Below are 12,237 nucleotides of genomic sequence, written 5' to 3'. Positions count from 1 at the left end.
ATGGAAATGGGTTCATTTGAAAGTTACTACGGATGAACCCCGAGCAAAGCTAGGTTAGTGAATCTGACACATGGCATGGTGGTCCTGAGGAAAAAGAATTTTATTCTTTCCTGTATATAGAATGAAGTGGGATGTGATAGCACTAATTGATGTCAAATACCATAGGAAGGCTGGTTTGTGAGAGAAGATAGAACATGAATTGGGTACCAAGATGTCTGAAGGATAATTGGAGATGGAGTCCCAGCACTTACAGGAGTGCTTCAAACAGAACACATCATTTATGCAGTGTCTGACTTATAGTTTTTACTGACATAATGAATTAGGTTGAGCTTGCTCCAGAGAGCACATATAGAGTCTGATGAAGAGTGAGTACAAAATCAAGCCTTGAAAAATGCCCACATCAAAGGTTATGGGAGAGAGAGAAGTAGAGAAAGTGGGAAGTCAGAAGAGAAGACTCTCTGTTATGATGCTCTTATTGAGAAGATAAATTAGATGAAAACTTCATAGACTCTGATGTGACTAACATGGATGTTCACCATTGAGCAACATTGCTTTGGGAAAAAGAAAAGGGCAGTGAACTGACCATGGTGGTTGAAGGAGTGGCTGAGAGATAGAGAATAGAGAAAACACCTTGGTAATGTGAAAGAATGAGGTATCACAGTATCTTGATGCTCTATTTAGTTTCATTTTAAAAGGAAAAATCTAAATATATTGAGAGCCAATCTGAGAAATTGAATGATATGGAGAGAGTTGTCTACAGGAAAGTGAGAAAGAACATTCAACCCTGTAAATCTCTGAAAAGAATAAGAGATGAAACTCAAACTGTGAGTAGATATAGCTCAAAGAGAGGGGAACAGAAAGTTGTCATTGAAAGAGAGGAAGAAAAAAATCAATGCGAACATGAATTGATTGCATGTGTTGTAGTTTGAAGATAATGCTTTTGCAATCTTAATTCACCTATTTTTTCTGTTAAGATGCAAAATTTGGTGAAATTAGGACTTGAGAATGAAGCAAGTTTATTTCTATGGGTTAGTGTGAGCTGAACACACATGGATGTCTGTAACTGTACAGCTTTGGAGGTCTATTTGAAATTGGGAGTGTCAAATGATCTATAGAGTCTGTGGAATGACTTGGTGTAAAATTATACATAATTGTAACTCTAGTGATGAGAAAGGGATAGCTCAATTGAGCCGGGGAGGGGTTCTACAAGGGAAATGAAATAAAAGAAAGAAAATGTGTACTGTACATGGATAAGTTGAGGGAGAGATCATGGAGAAAGAACCATAGGTTGAAATGAAGAAGAGTGTTTGAAATGATGCCCCATAGAATTGAAGTTGAACTAAAAAAGGGAGTGGAAAATAGGTGGATTGGGAGACAGACAAAAGGATTAATCAAGTAGATTCTTGATGAGTTTAAACAAGTGTTATTTTGTGACTCTTGGAAAAGTAATTTGGCAGTAAAGACAATGAGAATGTTTACTTTAATGTTCATGGAGTAGATCAGTTGCGCTGTTGGGATACAGTTGTCACTGTAAGAATGTCCGTTAAGAGTGGAGGAGAAAGTCTCTAATATGGAAGGTATCAGAGACTATGATAGTGTCTCAGCATAACAGATAACCTTGAATGGCAGAGAAGGGCTGTGTCGACATAGCTGTTTAAGGATGGGGACTTAATTAAAATTTGGTAACAGGGCTTGAAGGGATGACTCAGCAATTTAGAACCCTTACTGCTTTGTGCAGAAGAATTAATTGGGTTTAGTTCCCACCATCTACATTGGCAGCTTACAACTGGATCCAGGGGATCTGATATCCTCTTCTGGCTTCCACAAGAACTGCATTCTTATGCAGACACACACACATACACACACACACACACACACACACACACACACACACACACACACACACACATACGAGAGAGAGAGAGAGAGAGAGAGAGAGAGAGAGAGAGAGAGAGAGAGAGAGAGAGAGAGAGAGAGAGAGAGGAGAAACAGTATGATGAGTTGGTGGTTAGCTAGTAAAAACTGGTCCATGTGATTGGAATGAGCCTCAACTGTGAGGAATTTTAAACCATAGTGTAGCTGACATATGACCAAGAGGAAGAATGGCCTCCAGATACTGTAGAATATACAAAGGAGGTGACAGCTGAAGGGCGCATCATATTTCAGGGGAAGAAGATGAAGGAGGCACTTGCAGACGAGATAGAGGGCACAGGAGAAGGCTTGGTCTATGGGAAGCAGGTCCTTAGAAACTGGTAGACAATCTCGTTTTTATAATCTGTATAAATAAAGTCTCCCTTCTTTTTTTCTGAGATTATAATATAATTACATTATTTCTCCCTTGCCTTTCCTCCTTGCAAACCCTTCCACACACACCACTTGGTCTCTTTCAATTTCATGGTCTCTTTGTTCATTGATTGTTCTCACAGATACTGTGAAGCCTCTTGTGGTGTATTTACATCACAGAGGAAGTAGAAACTGGAGGATCAAGGTTGCTGGTCTGAGACTGTCTCAAAACCAATACCCCCAACCCTCAACAGGAAAGGAAGACAGCAGAACTTAAAAGCTGATAGGATGATTTTCTTTATTGTTTATGTAATTCATATCTTTAATTTGCTATAATCTTAAAATATTAAATATTTTAATGCAACAACAGAAAATGCCAAACACCTAATTTGCCAAAGATCTAGGAGCTATAGGATCAATGGGAATGGTTACAATACTCTACAGACCTCTCCAAGGAAAACAGATTTCATTGCTGATTTATATTTTTCCCCATGAGCATGTATCTATGAGTACAAAAGAAAATAAAAATAAACATGGGCTGTTAAAAAAAATATGGATCTGTCTGAATTTAAAATACAGAGGCAGGCTTGTGTACTCCCAGACTCATTGAGCTCTGCCCTTAGAGAAATAAAAATTGAAATAAACATAAAGTATTTTTATACCGGCATGAAAAGGAAAATAGAAACAAAGGAAAATTTGTTTTCCTTTATCCAAATATAAGAGACAAGAGAAGAAGCTTCTCATTTGGCTTCTGCTTTTACTGTCTCACCTGGCTTCAGCAAATCCATTGTTCATTCCTGCCATTGAATTATTGGCATTCATTCCTCTTCAAGTCTTTATTTGTTCTAGGAAGGTTTCAGGTATTTTTTTTTCAGTTTATTAAGAGTAGCCCTTCCTAGCTTAGTGTAACCTCTTCAACCACATAATGCTACTCTAATCTTTCATTTATTCCAAACATGCTGCATAATTAGTATAGCTAATAAAACGTTCTAAGCATCACAAAGACAAAGATGACTGAGTTGGAGGCTGGCTTCTCATGTAGATCTTAGTGTAGCAGCAGAAGAAGATGTGGAACAAGGGTTTAGCACCAAAGAATCATCAATAAGGAAACAAGGCATTCAGAATACACAGAGGGAGGTACTCAGACGTTCAGAGTAAGCTTTCTACAGGAGGTAATAAAGCTGAATCATGAGAAACACCTGAATTCAATCCAACAGGTAATAAGAATATGTGAAAGCAAATTACACAGGGCTGCCAAGTTAGGTTTCTACTTTATATGGGTATACCTGCCGGCTGTGTCAAAAATACATAATAATGGATACGATAGCAGAATCTTATGAAATAGCTTTATTAAAGTCTGCAGTTGAGAGATAGAAAAAAAAAACACCTACTAGGGTTGTGCAAAGAAGAGATAACACACCAATAAATTAGACATCACAACAGTAGTTGCTACAATGTAAGTATAGGGCTGTAACTCCAGTCTAACTTCTAGATGTTCTAATTAGATGGTCTACAAAACATGTGAAACTGTGATGAGTCATTTCTCTGAACTATTCGCTGACTCTAAGAGGTAGAGGCCAATCTTGAGTTGTCTTCTGAACATCCGAAAGTATTAAGTTGATGAAGATGGAACAGCATGGATTGAGAACTTGCAGTGCTCTCAGTTTTGGGACAACACTCCATGCTCCCATGACTGGAAGGCACAGGGGACCTCACAAACATGTATTTCGCTGGCATTCCCAATGTACACTTCTTTATAACGAAACTGAACTTTATTATGCAAGTATTGGTAAGTACAAGAGCTAGGTGACTTTAAAAATGACACCTGGGTTCCATTTCTGAGGTAGAGATGGTGAACGGACCTGTAAAATCACTGAATTTGAGTTTTCTCTAAGATCCTCTAAAGATGTCTAGGAGGTTACTAGACAGTTGCAACTCAGAGAAGTCGGTGCTAAAGGGCAAACGTTAGGACTTAGTAGAAAGTTAACAGCTACAACTGGGAGAGTCTATTAAATGACTCAATTAGAGTATGCAGAACAGTGGTTCCTAACCTTCTTATGCTGCAGTTTTAATACAGTTCCTCATGTTGTGATGACCCCCACCCATAAAATTATTGTCTTTGCTACTTCATAACTGTAATTTTGCTACTGTTATGAATCATAATGTAAATACCCATGTTTTCTGATGGTCTAAGGTGACCCATGTGAAAGAATTGTTTGACCCCCCCAAGAGGGGTACAAACCGCAGGTTAAAAATTGCAGATGTCAAGTAAATGGAGAAAAGAATCTTACAGACATTTAGGGGACCAATGTTTGGTAAAAAAGGTTGGACACCATGTAGCCACATGATGTCTTTCCATAATGGAGTTTGTTTCTTGTAGTGGGTAGCCATTCCACCTTTGGTCTGGAAGTTCCAACCCCCATTGAGGCTTCGGTAACTATCACGCCTACAAGGTGGGGCCAAGAGAGGGCCCTGAAGACCCGAGATCAGGACAGAGGAATTTGAATGGCACCACTCATAACAACAACTAGAAAGTATCCAATGCTCATTATATACGAAGCTTAGGTTCAAACATTTTACACAAGTATAACCCATGCAATTTATTTAATACTGAACTTGATAATTTTTATGTCAGCTTTACACAAACTAGAGGCAACTCGGAAGAAGGAATCTTAATTAAGAAAATGCCTCTATGAGACTGGCTTGTAGGCAAGTCCGTAGAGTATGGTATTTTATTGATTGATGATTGATGTGGGCAGTACCATTTTTGGGCTGGTGTTCTTTGATAGTATAAGAAGGCCGGCTGAGAAAGCCAGAAGGAAAAAGCCAGTAAGCTGCATTCCACTATGGCTTCTACTTCAGTTCTTGAGTCCAGGTTCCTGCCTTGAATCCCTGCCCTAACTTCCCTCAGTGATGGACTACATTATGCAACTGTAAGATGAAACAAACCCTTTCCTCCCCAAGTGGCTTTAAGTCATGGTGTTTTATCATAGCAATAGAAACCCTAAATAGGACTCATTCTCCATAGTGCTCATTTCTCCATTCTATGGTCAACGAAGTAGGGTCACAGAAGGATGGTCAAGGACACAGGCATAGAAAATGGGGTTGCAGGTAAACAGGAACAGGAGTAGAAGGTTGGGAGATTAATGTTGAGACATTCCTTTATTGCTCACTATGAGCTGTATGAGGCAAGACAAGGTTTGGTTTTCACAAAAAGCTAGTTTGCATGTGTCTTGGACTAAATTCAGGTTTGAAGACTAGTGTTCAATGACAATTGATGACCAGTGTTCAGTGACAATCTCATCCATTCAATAATAAATTGCCCCTGACTGTCCTATAACATTCTTGAGATTCAGGTGGCTCTTCCAAAGAACAAAAACAGCTAATGTTGAATCCGGGAATCTGGCAAATTGTCATGATCATCCTAGGTATTCAAGTATAATGAATACCCATCTGAAATTTCTTAAATGGTTTATAGGTTTAGGGACAGCTCTTCCCAAGGACAACAGCAGCAAGACAGATATAGCATTATCTGTCCAGACCAACCCTCCAACAGACTATAAAGTTTTATTTCCTGCCTGTTGAGTCATTTGCAGTGGTTTTCAGCCTGTGGGTCATGACCCCTGGGAGTCCAATGACACTTTCACAGGAATCACATAGATCATTGGAAAACACAGATATTTACATTACAATTCAAAACAGTAGCAAAATTACAGTTATGAAGTAGCAATGAAAATAATTTATGGTTGGTGACATCAGCATAAGGAACTGCTTTAAAGTGTCAGAGCTTTAGGAAGGTTGAGAACTACTGATTTAGAGAGACAGAGAGGAGACAGAGACAGAGACACAGAGACAGAGAAAGATACATAGCGAGAAAAAGAATAGGACCAGAGCTACTTGTATATGCATGTGAAAGAAGAAACCTTACTATTTCTGTCAAGATCTCTTTGGATACTTGTGGTTTGCAACCTCTCTGAGAAGCTGTATCAGACTCCGCACAGCTCACATCACATAGACTGATCATTTGCAGGCACTTCAGTTTACTTACCCACCTGACATCTCAGAAACACAATCACTAACTGCCTACCGTGTTGGCAGTTCAATCCTATAGAGTCTTCACATAACCTCAGCTCACATTAGACTGAAATATCATGAAAGGCATAAGCACCCGTAGCTTAGTGAACTCAGCTCATAGAGACATGAAAAAGAAATGACATTGGTCACCAGGTTCAGCTGGCTTGGTAAATGATGATGAAAAACATTACTTTCTTTCTGTTTCTCCTGTTGTTCAGGTTCTGTGATCATCACCTTTCCTATTCAGACCTAAGGAAGCTGTGTGTGGAGTGGAACCCTGTGCACATAGTGCTGTGAAGAAGTCCTAAAGGCTGCTTTCTCTGGAATAGTAAGCACTGTGTGCCCTATGTTCTGCTCTGTGTTTGCGCTTTTTATGTAATACCTTTAATGATGCTAATAATGAGGCTGTCCCCAGTTTACAATGAAAAAGGTCAGAGAGCTTAAGTAATTTAAATAATTTGTTCAAGGCTACAAGGCAAGAAAGCATTCAACCTGCTGTCGTGTGGTTCTAAACTGGTATTTTTAGTGACTACACCATGTGAGGAGTGCAACTTATTCATTATCTTTGAAACTGAAATAATACAGCTTACAATAGAATGAGATGGAACGGCAGGTAAATCGATTCCTTAACATCTACTTGTCTCATTTCTTTTGTTTTTCTCATGGCTTTCTGCCTCACCCACTTGCAGCACTTAACAAAGACCAAGCTGAATTGTCAGTCTGATGGCATCTTATATCCACATGGCATCCAAAGTCAGAATCAAGAAAAATAGACAAATGTAATTACCAGGTAGAGAAATCATAGTGATTGTCACATTTTGTAGTCTACAACACATACCATTTTAAGGACACAAAACCTATCTGGCTCATGGCTCATTTCTCTGTGCATTAATAATGCATTTAGAAGTTTGACTAAGTAGATAGATTAACAAAACTGAATGAAGCCATAGAACTTCTTAGAAACTTTATGTCTAGAACATGCCTCCATTGGACCCAACCTATCCATATTGGGCCATTCTGCTTCTTGTGCTCAGAAGGACAACATTTGCCCTTTGGGTCCTGTGTGAGTTCTCTGCCTCTCCACCCGTGTTCATGCAGGTGTTTCTGAAGAAGTTTCTTCGTTATGCCTTCACTTGCCTCTGTCTATCCTTTCACGTTGTCATTTATTTATGAAAGCTTTCCCCAGACTGCTCAGTCATAAACGTTCATAGGCATGTCTGAGTTCTAGAACTTGCAACCTCCTTAATATCTTCTGTCATTCTGTTTTGTACTCATGGTAGTTTTTACACATCTTGTTTCTTCCTGTATAGTCATCATATCGAGTGAATACTATATCTATCTGTATTGCCTACATCAAATCTAACACTGTGTTTCCTAACTGCTGAGTACTCACTAATTGCTGTAACACGTGCTTAAATATTTTGTGAATTTTATCCTCAAGGAAACCTCTAGAAGAAAATAGAATCTAGATATGTAAAAAAAAATGATGAAGACAGATGGTGTAGAAATAAAAGAACCTAACACCGTTGAAAAGACATGGAAAAATAAAACCCGTATGCATGGTTAACCCAAATTTTACTACCAATGGTGTGCAAATATTCCTCTAGGCAGAACTCAGCACTGATATTTTCTTAAACATACAAGGTACATATGATAAACATTAAGAGCTCCAAAGTTAATTATAAGCTAGAGAACATGAGTTTTCTGAAGTATTATAAGACAGTTGCTTAATTTACTATTCCTGCTCTTTCTGAAAGGATTAGATATTAAAAGGAAAAATAACAGCTTCCATTTTCGTTACTTTTTTTCTTTTCTTTCTTTCGGTGTGTATGCGTTTTTGTCTGTCTGTCTGTTTATAGAGGTCAGAGGAGGGTATCAGATCCATTGGAATATAGGGAGTCTGAGCTGCCTGGTGTAGTAGCTGGGATCTGAATGCTGGTCCCCTGATAGAGCAGTAAGCACTCTTAATTACTGGACTTCTCTCCCACCCCTGAAGCTTCCAACTTAGTGAGGAAGAACATGCGCTAATTTTGTGTACTGCACCAAATGATTATCCTCAATCTTATTGTCGTAAAGTCAATATTGCCCACATTAGTCTTATGTATGTTTTTCCCTGGGTTCCCCAGCCTCCTGCTCTATGATGTGCATCCCAGATCATTCACTGCACCATGACTGAGTTTGACTAAATTGTGTTCCCATGCCCCAGAACGTCACACATGCTTATAATAGAAATACAGCCTTTAGACTAGTGATTCAGTTATAATGAGGTTATTAGAGTGAGTAGGCTGGCTGGTTTCCTTAGAACAAGATTCAAGCATCATTATAGGAAAAAGGAACTTACACACAGACATCAAGGGCATGCCCACACAAAGGCCATGTGAGGAGGCAGGATAAAAACAGCCATCTGTAAGCCAAGGAGAGAGGGGTGGAAAGACTCTTCCCTCACTGTCTGCACAGGGAACAAGAACAAACAAACAACACCCCTGCTTATCCCTGATCTTGATTTTCTGACTTCGGAACTGTGAGAAAACAAATTCCTGTTGTTGAACCTACTCCAGTCTATTGTATTTTGTTTTGGCAGCCCCAACAAACTACTATATTACACTTATACTTGGAGGACTGTGATTATAACTGCCTATTAAAAAATATCGATTGAAGAAAAGTCTAGTAACCTTGAAATCATTCGGCCTTTTTAGCTAGTGTGTCTTAATATCCAGACAAAGCACTCCTTAATAAACACTACTGCTTTGTAATAACTCTATGAGATACATGCAGCCACCATCATAATTGTGTATTCATCTTTTGTACATATATTTATTTCACTATATTTACTCTAAACTGGATGGAAGACATAAATAGTGTATATCTTATGTCAGTTCTGTATTCAGAGACAAACTACTGGGGTAAGTTTTCACAGCTATTTTGTATTTATTTATTGTCTTTACTTGTGTATGCGTGTTTGTATGTACATGAACACACACTTATGCATGAGCACTGCTGTGTATATGACAAGTAGTGTTTGCAGATCAACACTTGGGAGTCAGTTCTCTACTACTGCTTTGTGAGATCCACAAGTTGAATTGAGGTCATCAGGCCTGTGTGAAAGAGCCTCTATCTCTCTGACCCCATCATACCTACATAACATTGTCTGTGTTGACGTGGGATACATTATTGAAAGGGTGAAATTTTAAAATATGTTTCCAACAGAACTGTGTAACATCACAGTTAATTTTATTAAATCAAAACAGATTTTTGGCTACAAGGAGTAAGAGGACAATGTGAGCACTGACAAACCAGAATGGATGAATGCACAGGATCACATGAAAATGCTTTGCCTCATAACTTAAAAGCTAAACTCCAAAATATAGAAAGACACAAAAAGCACCAATCTACAAGGTTACTCTCTCTTCCCTTCCTCCTCCCCCCTCCCTCCTTCCTCCTCTCTCTACATGTGTTTTATTTTATATAACATTTCACTTCTTTTATCTAATTTGAAATTTACTAATTAAGACCCTTTTTATACCTTGACATCAGCTTCCTGATGGTATAAAGACATTTTTAATATTTTATGTGTCTAATATATTATTGCTAAACCTGAGATGTGTGTTAAAACCTGTTAGTATTCTTGAAACACGCTCATATCCTCTGGACCTCTGCGGCATCCCCTGGTCTCTGCCTTTCCTCCTTAAAGTTCTGTAAAGAGCTAGCAATGGAGAAGGAATACTTGGATAAATGTTCTTAAAGACAGCACTTTGAAATTCTATACTTTGGCTAGTAAGATATACCTGTTGGTACTCATTATACTGACAAAGCATTTGATAGGCAAATTTTATTCAAAAGAAGACCCTTACCCCACAAACACAGCTGATTGTTGGGAGAGCTCAACCACAGGGACCTCAATTATCACAGAAGGATTATCAATATCTGTGCTCTCCAGAGATGCCAGATTATTGAGAAATCCAGGTCAACACTATCACATGTCTTAACTCCACCTGAATGGCAACAATTTCACTATTAACTAATAGTTGGTCATCAACTTTTCCAATGCCTGTTAGTTCTCTACAAAATAAGGAGCTTCATCTCTGTCTCTCTAAAAAACACCCTAAAATACATTCACAATATGGAAGACAAATCTTGTTCTATGCCTTAAGTGGTTAATAATTTACTATAATCTACTTTAAAGGTGGAAGATAACTAGCAAAGAAAAGATGTGTTTACAATACTGTTGGGTTCAGAGCTCATTTCAGATAGTTTCCAATATTCAAATTCATATGTCACATTATTTAAGAGTAACAGATCCTGGATATGTGAATTCATCATTATCTAATATTCCTCCAAAAAGAGAAAAGCTGATTAAGGGTCTAGAGCTGTTTTGACTAATTTCTGTGGATTTAACTGATCTCATTTAGGAGTGGGACATATGCATGACTATTTTACTATTTTTAAAGGAAGGCTGTAAAACTGAAGGAAATGTGTTTCTAAGTTCATTGAGGTCCCCATGTGCAAAAGTCCACAGTATTATTTGAGCTTTAATTGGATGAGCCTGTTTTTATGGGCCTTTATTTATCACCTGCATAGAGATAGATGTGGACTTTCACTGCTCTGAACGTTTATTTCCATGATGGCATCACACTTAGTTAATTTTTTATGTCAAGTAGAAATCTTGCCTTTTTTTCAAATTACAAGTTTTTTTATTGCCCATCTTGTGATTATTACATTTACATATATTTAATTGCATTTGCTGTTCTTTATATGTTACAATCCTTTAAATTGTATTTTTTTTTTTGAGGAGGGAAATCTTGTCTTTTTAATTCTCAAGCAAGAAGGAAATTCTGCAACTTGCCCTACTCAACACTCATTTCCTTAAAAAGGACCCTAAAGTGTTTTATGATTATCTTTATTGGTTAGAGCCTATATCCAGTCTTAAAAGAATTCTAATGAAAAGAAAACTTCTATTAAAATATTTTACTAGTTTCATTTGACCATATTACTGGAAGGGAAAAATCCCTAATGGCTAAACCTTTTATAGCTAATCTGCTCTAACACATTTGAAAGCTGATGTGCCATTTGCATTCTAGCATGCAAAGTATTTTCTTTCTCTTTCCTTATATTCTTTCTTTTTATTACACCTTGCTTAAGCTTTTGGAAATGAGATAACCAAGTGACATTCCCAAGAGTTTCACAAATAAGTTAAAAAACAGATTTCTGTATTCAGAGTATCATTTAAAAAGAAAAGCCAAAAAGTGAGAAGTGTGTATATTTGTGGGCATAGTGACCTAACAACACTTAGGCATACTGAATCATGAATTTCCTAAGAAATGAATACACAAATGTATGTTCTGTGGGGGTAGCAAAGTAGCAAGTAGCTAGAAGCCAGTCATGTGTGAGGTGAAATCCCACCCTCGCCTCTTACAGCATAGTGAACGTAACAGTTATTTCATCTCTACTGGCTGGTAATGTCTTCATCTATCAAATATATGATATTAAGTCAAGAATAATCAATATGGCATTAGCAGAGTATGTATCCAGTAAAGCCACGTGGTGCATATTTCAGCACACAATTACAAAGGCCATCAGTGAAATGCTAAGAAGGAAACTGTTTCCTAGTTCAGAGAATATTTCCCAGATTCCTTGGGCAGAGCGTTTGATTTCTGGCTGGGGACTCTCTTCTTGACACTAAACTGAATATTCAGGCAAAATATGAAACTCTTAAGATATGAATATCTGTATTCATGAGCTAATTATTCCATGCGGAGACTTTGTTAAGAACTTGAGAAACACAGTCTTATAAAGCTCCTGGCTGTCCATGTTTTATAGAAGACAGTTTTATAATTATCAAAAACGAGATGCACTTTTATCTTCTTTCATGTCTCAAAAGCC

Source organism: Peromyscus californicus, unplaced genomic scaffold (assembly GCF_007827085.1).
Source record: "Peromyscus californicus insignis strain IS unplaced genomic scaffold, ASM782708v3 Scaffold_7__1_contigs__length_154581171, whole genome shotgun sequence".
NCBI lineage: Eukaryota > Metazoa > Chordata > Mammalia > Rodentia > Cricetidae > Peromyscus > Peromyscus californicus.
Note: the sequence above shows the minus strand (reverse complement) of the source record.